Source organism: Dreissena polymorpha, chromosome 8, assembly GCF_020536995.1.
Source record: "Dreissena polymorpha isolate Duluth1 chromosome 8, UMN_Dpol_1.0, whole genome shotgun sequence".
Taxonomy (NCBI): domain Eukaryota; kingdom Metazoa; phylum Mollusca; class Bivalvia; order Myida; family Dreissenidae; genus Dreissena; species Dreissena polymorpha.
The window spans coordinates 64,395,022-64,407,936 of NC_068362.1; the positions used below are offsets into that span (position 1 = coordinate 64,395,022).

Here is a 12,915-nt window from a genome sequence, read left to right on the forward strand (position 1 = left end):
GCTGTGTCTAATTGTCTAGACAAGATTCACAGAGTCTGACTTGGTCTAATTGTCTAGACAGGTTTTACTGCGCTTGGGCTTGTCTTATGGTCTTGAATTGTTTCACAGAGTCTGTCACTTTGTCTTATTGCATTGAAATGTTTCACAGAGTCTGACTTGGTCTCATTGTCTAGACAGGTTTCACAGAGTCTGACTTAGTCTAATTGTCTAGACAGGTTTCACAGAGTCTGGCTGTGTCTAATTGTCTAGAAAGGTTTCACAGAGTCTGACTTGGTCTAATTGTCTAGACAGGTTTTACTGCGTCTGGTCTTGTCTTATGGTCTTGAAATGTTTCACAGAGTCTGTCACTTTGTCTAATTGCATTGAAACTTTTCACAGAGTCTGACTTAGTTTCATTGTCTAGACAGGTTTCGCAAAGTCTGACTTATTTTAATTGTCTAGACAGGTTTCACATAGTCTGGCTGTGTCTTATTGTCTAGACAGGTTTCACAGAGTCTGACTTAGTCTCATTGTCTAGACAGGTTTCACAGAGTCTGACTTAGTCTAATTGTCAAGACAGGTTTCAAAAAGTCTGACTTATTCTAATTGTCAAGACAGGTTTCACAAAGTCTGACTTAGTCTTATTGTCTAGACAGGTTTCGCAGTGTCTGACTTAGTCTAATTGTCTAGACAGGTGTCAGAGAGTCTGACTTGGTCTAATTGTCTAGACAGGTTTAACATAGTCTGGCTTTGTGTTATTGTCAAGACAGGTTTCACAGAGTCTTACATTGTCTTATTGTCTAGACAGGTTTCACGTTATCGGATCCATCATATATACACCACAAAATACTAAACAGGTCTAACCTGTTTCTCTACAAGACTCTTCATCTCTATGTCTAGTTCTGATTTCTGGTCCAGGTAGATCTTCTCTCAAATTGCCAGCAGCTTGGCAGTGAACTCGTGCCTGCTCAGTTCATCCAGCTAACAAACACAGTGAGATAACGTTTTTTAAGAGTGATCAATGCAGTTGTTGTTGTCAAACACTTATTTCATATTAGCCTCCCTCTGGGAAAACTGGGTTTAAAGCATATGCATAAAGAATTTACACAGATCCTGACATGCTAATCAGGAACAATGAAACTTCTTTTAAAGAAAAACTTCCATGAAAACTGACTGCACAGGCTGTTCAGGACAACACTTGACGCACAAGTGACATGCATTAAGCCTCGTTTTGCTAGTAGTACAGCTCATATACATTCAAAATAGTATAACTTTGCTTGTTGTTTACAGTGCTCTCCATTTTGAACATTCATGAGAAGACAGGGAAATAACATTTAGCGAGACAATACGATCACTCATTTTATGGACTAAATTAATTTTTAAATATGCCATTGATGAAGAGCTTTGGATTTTGCTTTCAAAACCGCCTATGTTTGAATCTAGCAAAAGTAAAACTTATAAAAAAAGAAGTTTAGGAGAAAAATATGTACCGTGGCTGAAAATGAATATTCTAATTCAATGATATTACATTTATAGAATGGCTGTACCTTTGTCCTTAAGAGTTGTTGTAACTCGTAATTTTTCTGCTCTAATGTGCAACATTTTTCTTGATTGATAAATACCTCTTGGCGCACTGCAAGGAAATAAGAAGAGGTTTTATATATGCAACAATATATATCTTTAAAATATATATATATACGGCGTCGATTGTGGTTGGAGTTGGTGAAAGGTAAAGAGTTTAATGAATGCGATCAAGATAGCGAATGTCTTTTTCCATGCAGCTCTTAGCTGCATCACACGGAGAACAGGATGTTACTCGGAGTATTTGCGGCTTATTTTACATTATTACATATTGCTTATCATATATCTATAGATATAAAACAGAAAAACAAAAGAAGAATGGAAGTGAAAACATATAAGTAAACCGGCCACATGCGAAGAATCCGTACATATTTGGAATATTCATACACGTGTTCTTCGAACAAACCTGGTTGAGTGGTGTGTCGGGCATTGCTATTTGATTCGATTATTAACAGTATCGGGAATCATCGCGTTCATGTTTAACAAATTGGTCAAAATGGTGGAATAATGCTTGTTTAATTAATCAAAAAAATATATTGATCATAGTATTGTTAAAAACACATTAAGAATCTATGATCGACCTACCATGGTTATATCGCCGAATTTCCTCATTTAAGATATTTTTGGTCTCAATACAATTCCAGTTCACCTAGTTAACGCGATAGCACTTATATTATATAACGATCCGTTCACTGGCCGCGAACTGACCCTGATACCTTGCGGGTTTGAATGCATTGCATCAAAGTGAGGTCATGATTCCACGGCTGGAACGACGGCTTGTTTAAAACTTAAAAGTTTTTCATGTGTAATGTTCAATTTCGAAAATAATTAAAAATGGTTTGGCCACAACTTATATCAGCATAGGGAAAAACGATACTTTTATGAACTAACATATACTAGTACATAAGCAGCAATATGGTAGTAATTACTCAATATGAGAACATAGCCTTTAAGTACAAACGCTCTGGCGCTGACAATCCTCTGAATGTAAAGGGGTCCACAAAACTGTATTAATGTCAAGAGTAGAGTGTTTAACTGTTCTATCTATCAAGCCTTGCAATTGAGTTAAAATAGTTTCATGCTGAACACGCAGTAAAACATTGTTACACGCTATATTACAAAGATGCGGTCATGTTTCTAATAGTGGGGGTCATATGGTGAAATGATTGTTCACTTTTTGATAAAAGCAACACACTTGGCACATTTGTAGATTTAAGTATTTTATTCAATTTTAGCTATGGAGCCATCTCCAATTTTCAAGATTGCCGCCATTTTCAAGATGGCCGCCAAGCGTCGCCAAAATTTAGGAAATTACATGTTACTGCCATATTTGATTAAAAATATTCTGTTTTTGGCATTGAAATAAGCTGTTTTATGTTATTTATTAATTAAAATATGTTTTTACATGAAAAAAAATTAAATATTGCATATAAGTCAAAATGGCTTCCAAAATGGCCTCCTAAAGTACAAATAATAGAATTTTCCTACTCAAATCTATAATTTCATTACTCATTGAACGTATGTTATGTAAGCAAGTGTTTTTATTTCGTTTGTATTTACAGATACCTTCATTTGTATAATATTCTCAACATATTGTGTCAGTCCTAAAATAATGAAATAACTGCATTCAACGAGTTCACACTTCCAGACCTTAAAGCGTCCTTAAAATCTAACTGCGGTCACATCCTCCGCCACATTTGGTGCTTGTATTCAGTGGAATTGTTCACTTTTTGATAAAAGCAACACACTTTGCTAATTGGAAGTTTAAAGTATTTAAGAAAAAATAGGCTATGGACCCAATTTGATTCGTCTGCAATTACACATTCCGGAATCATACGGAATCATTCGCCCATGTAGTACGGATTTCAACGGGAATATACGAACTAACCCGAAAGCATCATATCTATTTATAAACATATCATTTCCCGTATAAATAATAGGGAATGATACTTGTACCTGACTCTATATGCGCCGACATTATTGATAATCCAATAACAGGCTATTTGCAGGGAATACTTAGTATGACTAATTGTTTGTCAACAGAATAATCTTTAAAAATAGATTGTATATTTAGGAATTGCATACATTAGTACATATTTAAAACCCAAAATGGCAGAAGGTGGACACAATACAAGTCAAACAGACACGAACATGGACGCGATTGAACTTCTTTTGGAGAGAACGCGAAAGTAAGTGACATATTCCAACTTTCATCCCCGCTTTCATTTTCAATAATTTAGTAATTTATACTAGTTATTCTAAAAGTTGGTTACGTAACCTGCCCTTAGACATTTCGTATTGTGCAATATATTTAGCTATTTAATTTATTGTTTAGTTAAAAGTTACAGCAAATACTGAAGGTTATAGATTCATTCGCTAAATTCATTTATATACTTTAACATTCATTTATAAGCTAAAACCTTCAAGTTGGAGGAAAATTAATTTAGTACTGACTACATAAGTCTAATTAATGTTGTACAAAGTAATAATTTACAAAAAATAAGAAACGGTTTAAGTTACAAGAAGCAAAAATTAATATTGTTGATATTTTGTCTTTTATTCACATTAATCCACTCATTTAATATTAGTGAGTACATGCACAATATTTTTTTAATATATTATGCATATTATTGTTTTATGCACATTTATGCATTTATCACATGATTTCTTGGTTTGTGCCTTCTTTCATGGGTGCATTTATCCTTTCATTTGTTCATTTAATGATTATCTATCAGCCTGTTGGTCTGTTTGTCTGTCTGTCCTTCCATCCATCTGTCCGTCAATACATACATCAGATCTATCCATCCACTCTTGTTGAGAACATTCTTTTGGCTATGACTGTTACGCATGTTTAATAAAGCCAGACAAGACCTGGATATGTGACATAAAATTGACATACTATATTTTTTCACACATATCCATTAATACATACTTGTTTCCAATTGTTGCCACAGTGAAAGACAGAACGAGCTACTGCAAGTCCAGAATAACACCAGACCCGTAACTGGTCAGGCGAGCCGGAAAAATATTGGTCAACTTATGGTGAAAAAACATCGAAGTACGCGAAATTGCTGACGCCTCAGGAAAAGAAAATGTTCCACTCAACTCGAGGAATGTGGTTGAGCACAGACCGTATGCTGTTGTTATTGAGATCAGCAATATTTCTCAACAACAGAGAGTGTCGAGTGTCTTACAAGCTGCAGGATTTAGGCGGCAGTTGGAAAACATTATCCGAGGGAGCATTCGTAATGTTTCTCAGAGTCGCAGTCTGTCCGGTTCCCATCGAGCCACCCCGTCTCCCAGCAGTATCCCAGTCCGTGCACAGGTAAAAGAAAGCGTGGTATCCAGGGGTAGTTTAGGGCTATAACTTTAAAGCGTTATTTACCACTCAGATGTGCTATTTGACGCGTTTGAAGTTCCTACGAAAGTCAAATCAAATTTAAGACTTTTCTTTCAAGATTCACATTTGATATCTTTCATTTTCAAATCCCAAATGCTGATAAGCAGCAAACAGCATAATATTTGAATAGACTGCGAGTAACGTGCAGTGTTCTGGTTTTATGCTGGTTGCATATAGCCAATTTGACTTGGCTTCTGAGCAGGTAAGAATTCAGTCCTAATACCCTATGGCAAAAAGTATCCTTTTAAGCATTTAACAGTTTTTATGTAAATAAGTAGATAATAAACCATACACGCCCGATGTCCTGATCTTGGCAGGACAGTCAAGCTTTTGGTGTGTTTGTCCTGGTGCCCCAAACTGAGAAAATGTGTCCAGACATTCATAAAAAGCTACATACGTTCTATAAGGTCACAATAAAATTCAATATTCAATCCCCCTCTAGCATGTCTAGCTTAAATTTACCATCGCTATTCCCTGTATTGCCCCATATGAACAAACTATTTTATTTTAAACTTTGCTAAAAGGATATTTGTATCAAAATTATTAAACCGTTAGCTGAACACTTGAATAATTTCACAATAGAATATAATACATGAGATCTGCAATTAGATAATAATAAAGCACTCAATCATCATTGACTCCATTAGATAACTCTCAATTTATAACAACAATACTCTATCACTCTAGACTCCAGTAGGTGACTCTCCACTAATAGCTTGCTGCAAAGTTTGCCTGAACGTCGGGACAGTGTCTCAAGTCAAGTTACTTTTGCCACATCATCGTCAACAAGTTTGCGAAGATTTTCCAATGCACCTGTTGATGTTCGCGTGCAAGACCCTCGAGGTTTGTCAATGTGGCAATGACTTATTTTAATTTCATAGTTGAGGTATGTTTCATAGGGAATGACACATTATAAGGGCCTCTGTTATAGAAAATTAAAATGTAGCTTAAAACTACTTTTTCACAGTTTTAAATATGTAGAGTAAATAAAAAACAATCCCTAACCTTTTTATGTTATTTACAGCGTTTGTTTTTCGACGGGAGGGGGTATGTTTTCGGCTTAAATTCGACCTCTTAATTCTAAAACAAAAATATCAAAAGTATATATTTTTCCAGAAGAACTGCCTTTTATTCCTAATTTTTTAAAATGTAAATCAAAATGTTCGGTTCATAATGCTATAAAGCTATCCAGTCCGCAATAAAGTCACTCCAGGTTAGCTGTGAGCATTTAAGAAGAACATGCCATTGCATATGACCAGATATTCCAAAATAAAAATACAAGCGAATTTCATGTTATTTATGGCACAGATAAAAATCATAATCAACAGTTTAGGCTCATTTTTTCTTTTTCTGATTGTCAATTTTGTTTTGTGTACAAAAGAAAAAAAATGGCCAAGGGTTTTCAGTGTACATGAAATTAATCCAAAACAGAAAAGAAATTTCCTATGACACAGAGGTAAACCATAATCAAACATTTTAGGCTCATTTGTGTTTTTTTTTTATATGAGGTTTTTGCCCTGTGTTATAAGAAGAAACGCAAATCTAAAATTGTTTTTTAGTGTACATGAAGTGAACTGGCACACAATTGAAGAGCAACAACAGAAGGAGCTCATACAGGAAGTGAGCGAGCTCCTACATCGCAGACTGGTCACCTCCACGCTACAGGGAGAGTTCCGAAATATCATTGAGCTTCACGTGCAGGTACGGCTTTCCTAGACAGGGATTGCTTTTGCTTTATATTTTACAGCCTGGGTCTTTTGGATTGGGCAATAAAACAGCGCAATAAGTAAAGAAATTGGAGAAAATGAAAAATCATCAACATTATTATAAATAAAAGTATTCCAATTGTTTATAAGTGCTTGTTTTACTGCATTTTTAAATTTAGTATTATAGAGTGAATCGCAAAAGAATCTCTGTATTAACAATTATTGAGTTTATTGGAAGCGTTTGGCTTTTTTGAGGAGAAAAATTTGGTAAGACTTTTGGGGAAAAAGTTTATTTTTGGCAGTGGGAAAAAGGCTTTAAGAGTTAGTAATTTGGGGGAATAAATTATTGTTCTATATAGAAAGGGTTATGTGGGAAACAATTTAAAAAATGCAGGATTGTTAATCGGTTTTAAAAAGCAGGTTGCGTATTCACCAACCTATCTTTAGTCTTAAGAATAATGAATATAGACCAATGCTTTTTGGAAAACAATTTTAGAATCGCAGGTCTGTAAATTTGTCATAGAAAGCAGGGTCCGTATACAGAACTCATTCTTAGATTTAACAATAAAGAATGTATCCCCCCTAAACATACTTAAGAGTCTGTATATGTCTTAATGAACAGGCTACAGATGTTGTTTATGAGGTAAATTGGTTATTCTAAATGATTATTTTTGAACTAAAACGTGTTAAATTCTTTGTTGTATTGAACTGCATTTTACTATTAGAAAATTGCAGTTTTAAGAGTTTTCTTTATTTTTAGACTTATGTCTAAGAATGTATCGGTGAAAATTGGCCAGGGCTTGCATTAACAGAAGTTTGGGAGTGATTTACTCCATATGTTTGCCTCAATACCTGTGTTTAGGAGTGATTTACTCCATATGCTTGCCTAAATACCAGTGTTTTGGAGTTATTTACTCTCTATTTTTATTATTATTATATATATTCTGTTTGCCTAAATACCTATGTTAAGGAGTTATTCAACCCTAATATTTGCCTCAATACCTGTGTTAGGGAGTTATTTACTCCATATGTTTGTTTCAATACCTGTGTTTGAGAGTTATTTACTCCTAATGTTTGCCTTAATACCTGTGTTTGGGAGTTATTAACTTCAAATGATTGACTAAGTTCCTGTTTTTGTGAATTGTCTAAGCCCAATATTTATCTCCAAGATTGCAGTCATTGAAGAATCCAAAATCGATTAAGACTTCAAAGATTACATGACATCCCCAAAAAACTGTTTATAGGGCGAAAGCATGACTTTTAAGATACAAATACTACTAGTATTCATACACTCTTTGAAGAGTCAAATGTTCTAGTAGACGCCAAGTTATATTGTCAAACCCTACGCGAACTCTGAACAAAACTTCAAAAATCAGGGGCCTGGAAAATCAAACTTTCAGTTTTCAACAAATATTAAAAGCTCTAAGATAGAGATGGCTGAGTGAGTAATAAATGTATTGCATCTTGATGCAAGAATTTATGAATTAAAACCGGGAAGTATACACTTTGCTATACAGAGCAAACACTCTTGATAGTGATGTTAAAGACAGATGCAGTTATTTGCTTAAGACAAAAAGCTAAACCACTTGGCAATGTCATAGTTAAGGTTTTCTGAGTCTGGCTAAGGAAACTTACCTGGATTATTTAGAAACTAGTATACTCGAATTGTTAAAATTTCAATTCTATTTCAAGTAGGACACAACACATATTGGCGAAGAAATTTGATTAAATTAATACCCTTGCTAAAGAGGTAAAAAATACCATATGCTGTGTGCGTATTGCAAACAAATCAACTGGGAATGTATTTTTGTAGCAACAACTTGCCGCAACTGGGACGGATGGACAGACGGTTCAGCAGTTCATCAGATCCATTCCACAGACTCAGCCTCATCAAAACAACGACTTCTCCATCCTTGGAATCCCCGTCCAGGGAGAAAACAATTGGGACAACATTTCTGTCACCAGTATCAGTGCTAGTGCTGTGCCCTACACACAGGTAACAGTTAGCTGCATATTAAGGAATGACTGTGCCTCACACACAAGTAACTGTTAGCTACATAGTTATGATAGACTGTGCCGTACACACAGGTGACTATTAACTGCATAGACTGCGCCTTACACACAGGTAACTATTAACTGCATAGACTGTGCCTTACACTTAGGTAACAGTTAGCTGCATAGACTGTTCCTTGCACACGGTTAGCTATTTGCTGCATAGACTGTGCCACACACACAGGTAACAGTTAGCTGCATAGACTGTGCCTTACACACAGGTAACTGTTAGCTGCATAGACTGTGCCTTACACACAGGTAACTGTTAAGCAACTGTTAACTGCTAAAAACTCCAGATGACTGCTGCTTAAGTATGGGTTCGTTAGCCGTGCCCAATATCTCAATCAAATTGTGTATCAAGGTGGCAGATTTGTATAGATGAAGCTGAATATAGACTTCATTTTCTCAGAAAAAGATTGAAAGTAAAAACAAAACTTTCACGTGGAAATCAAATCCCCCAATTAGTAAAATTTCATGAATGCTTTCCCTAATATTAATCAATGTTTTGTGTGTGTGTGTGTGTGAGAAGGGGGGTAGACTGCTACTTTTGCCCATTTTAAGGCTAGAGCCCTTACTCCAGCTTAACACTATAAACAAAAGCACTTTTTGACCTTGGGCCCAAAACTAATACAAAAATATTGCGGTGAGGGTTTGCATGGTAAAAGTAGACACCTGTTGTGTAACAAGGCATGTTTGAATATACAGTATATACATGTATTAAAAAAATCCTCTTACAGACCAACCTGCACCTAAGTAGAGAGATATCGGATCTGAAGGCCCAACTCCTAGAGATGAAGAAAATGATGAAGATCAGCTTCGACCTTCAGATGGACATCCAGAGGTCAATCCGACAGGAAGTGGCTGCTGGCATTGCAGCTGCATCTGGTGGGTAGTGCAATATATTTTTTCATACAGTTTGTGTGTTTATGCCCCCGAAGGGTGAAATATAGTTTTTTAACTGTCTGTCAGTCCGTCTGTCTGTCTGTCAGTCCGTCTGAAAACTTTAACATTGGTCATAACTTTTGCAATATTAAAGATAGCAACTTTAAATATGACATGCATGTGTATCTCATGGAGCTGCACATTTTGAGTGGTGAAAGGTCAAGGTCAAGGTCATCCTTCAAGGTCAAAGGTCCAATATATGGCTCAAAGCGGCGCAGAAGGGGGCATTGTGTTTCTGACAAACACATCTCTTGTTTTGGTTATTTTTTTTGGCCAAAATTCGGCCCCTTTCCCAATCTCAAATAGAATACAAATTTCCCACATGACTGCCACAAGTTCTAAAGTGATTTCAACAACAACAATTAAATAGATTTCCAAGTCATTCCTTCATATGCATTTTTCTAATAAGTCTTGAATGCAATATTGATTACACTCTCGAATTAATATTTTCCCCCCAATCAGCATTAAACTTGCTCAGGACATTCTGTCCTAATGATATCTAGGCTGTTTATAAAGTGGATATGGAAACTCACAACAGTTTATCAGAGCAATTCAATTCCTTCTGGTTTCAGGTGAGTGACCGAGGGCCCCCAAGGTCTCTTGCTTATATTTTAAAATAAACTTAACCTTATTGGGAGTTAATCATTATCAAACGTTTTAATGAGTTATTTGTAATTTTATTAGGAGGTGTCATCTCTGGAACTGCAGACATAGTACCCACGGCAACCGCAGCCCTGTCCCGCCCAGTGAACGACACGCACTGTCTGATCTGCCTCGACAATCACAGCGACTCCGTCCTGTACCAGTACGGTCACATGCGTGTATGATTCCCGTGCGGGCGACACCTGATGGACCGCGGCGCAAAGTGTCCCGTATGCCGGGCACCTATCAGGGACACTATTCGCGCATAAAAGTGAAACTCGGAATAAAAACGTTGATTCATGGGCTGAGAAAGTATCAGTTGTTATATAAAGGAGCGACTTATTATGCTGTGGCTGTGAATATTTCAGTGTTTTATACAGACACTGCTTCGTAATTGAAAAAGAGTCTTCAGTTGAAGCGAAATGAGTTGACTCATGCTTTAACTGCAATGTGAATATTTCTTGAATAGAAAAAAGGATTTCATTTGGAAACACCTTTGGAGTCTACTCGTTCCCTTGAAGGAGTGCACTAAAACTCGTAATATTAGATATTTCTTCAATACAGATCTGACCTAACTGTTTTATTCTTTATCTATACTTGTTTAAAAAGCCGAATAAACCGTCAGTTTATCACTCACAAAATAGTGTATGCTTTAGTTATGACTATATTTTGCTGAGGAGACTGTTTTGTTTTAAAGCTATGAGAGTTTTAATATCTGATTACATGGTTTATGTTTTAGCAGTGGATATTTCACTATCTAAACTGACTTGTGCTTCATTGTTGCGTATTTTATTACCAGGCAGTTTAAAGAAATGGCATTGTAGGCATTTTATATGTATTGTGAATTATATAAATGAGCAGACTTTTTTCTAAGACATATTTCGGTCAATAAATGTTTAACACACTTGCCTCTAAGAAAACACGGATGCTTTATTAGGAAACCTGTTATATTGGTTTCTGTTTGTTAGTTGTTGCTGTTGTTATGCTGTCGAAAAGTTATTTCAACGAAAATTGTAGCTGTTAATGTTATTAAAAAGTTAATTAAAATTAAAGTGCATGTAGGATAAACCTCTTTAACGGGAACCAATATTTCCTGTCGACTGCATACGAATCTCAACAGAGCTTAACACATGTTATTGAATGGGACAAACGGACTAGCTAGCTCAGTTGATAATGCGCCTGATTTCAAAAGGTCCTTGGTTCGATATCCATGGGTAGCTTCATAAACAGGTCTAACTGACAATTTTTCACAAAACGATTTTTTGTTTATTTTGTATCGCAACATCCATGCCCCTCATGTATTAAAATATCTTAGTTCCAGGAAATCAAATAAAAAGGAAAATTGAAATTAGTCCAAAAGCACTTTTTCAAATTAAATATATTTTAGTGCAAAAAGGTGATATGTGCAGTGAAATGCTATTCAGAGCTCTTTTGCATTCAAGTAGTTAATGTATTTTGAAAACCTCCAGAACAGATAATATCTTGTAACTGATGAAAACTAAGAAACAAAAAGAAAAAAATGTGTGTATCTTTTCACATTTTCGTACACTACCGGTATTTTTTCATGTGTAACATTTATGTTAAACTTTTACTTTTTCGACTGCATTAATAAGTATTGAATCACTATTTAACATTTTGTTTCATTAATACATTCATATTCTTTAAACTATACAGCTAATTGAAAAAATGGAAACGTAATTGCAGAAAAGCAAGTTTAATTTGAAATAAATTTGAAAGAGATGTGAGCCTTGTTTCGACCTCTACATAATTGTAGCTTAGTTCAAAAGTAGTTAAACTTTACTGAATCTAGTAAGAGTGCTGTGACGCACTCTAGATCCATGCATCAGGCTCAGAAAGACCTTATTAACTTCGAAATTCACACTCATACCACTGGTATGCTTAAACGAATTTCAGAGAGGTATGAGCCTTGTGATGACCTCTACCTTATTTCAGAATGTAAAATATATTTTTTTAAGACAACAAGAAGAATAAACGCATTGAAGTGTTTATGATTTGAATGTTAAGTTGTACAATTGTTAAATTGCAGATACCTTGTGCCGTAGTAGCGACGCATATATAAATAAATTCTATAAAATTTTCTTTGCTCTTTATTCAATTGTTAACATAACGTTTCTAAGTCCATATACTTCTTTAAACTAGTTGTTAATGCAATATTTCTAAGTCCGTGTAATTCTCTAAGTAACAAACAACGTTTCAAGACATGACGAAATTCGTCCAAATCCATCCCAGAGACGTAGATAACATTAATGGAAGACTTTATGGTAAAACATTACATCGAGAAACTTTGTAAGGCAAATGAAACCATATATGAAGTCCAAGATGATTATTTATTGAGTGGCCTACTTGAGGATATTTCTCAATTATTTGTGACTGTGAGGGGGTTTGCTATGGCAAAACTTCAAAGAAATAAACTTTATCAAAGTGAAAAATCATGCAACAGTTTTCGTGCAGCACTTAAGGAAAAGTGTGCGAGTGCAATAAAATGACTTAAAAAGGATGCCGGTCAACTCACACGTTAGTCAACTGGCATGTTTTTGGTCGACTTGCACTATTTGAAGTCAACTTGATATTGTTTTGGAAACGCAAATTGTC

At 35.4% G+C, this 12,915-nt stretch overlaps 1 pseudogene; it reads left to right on the forward strand.

Moving 5' to 3' along the window:
- Positions 1-3,669: 3,669 nt before the first annotated feature.
- LOC127840594 (uncharacterized) lies at positions 3,670-10,571 on the forward strand (annotated as a pseudogene).
- Positions 10,572-12,915: the final 2,344 nt, after the last annotated feature.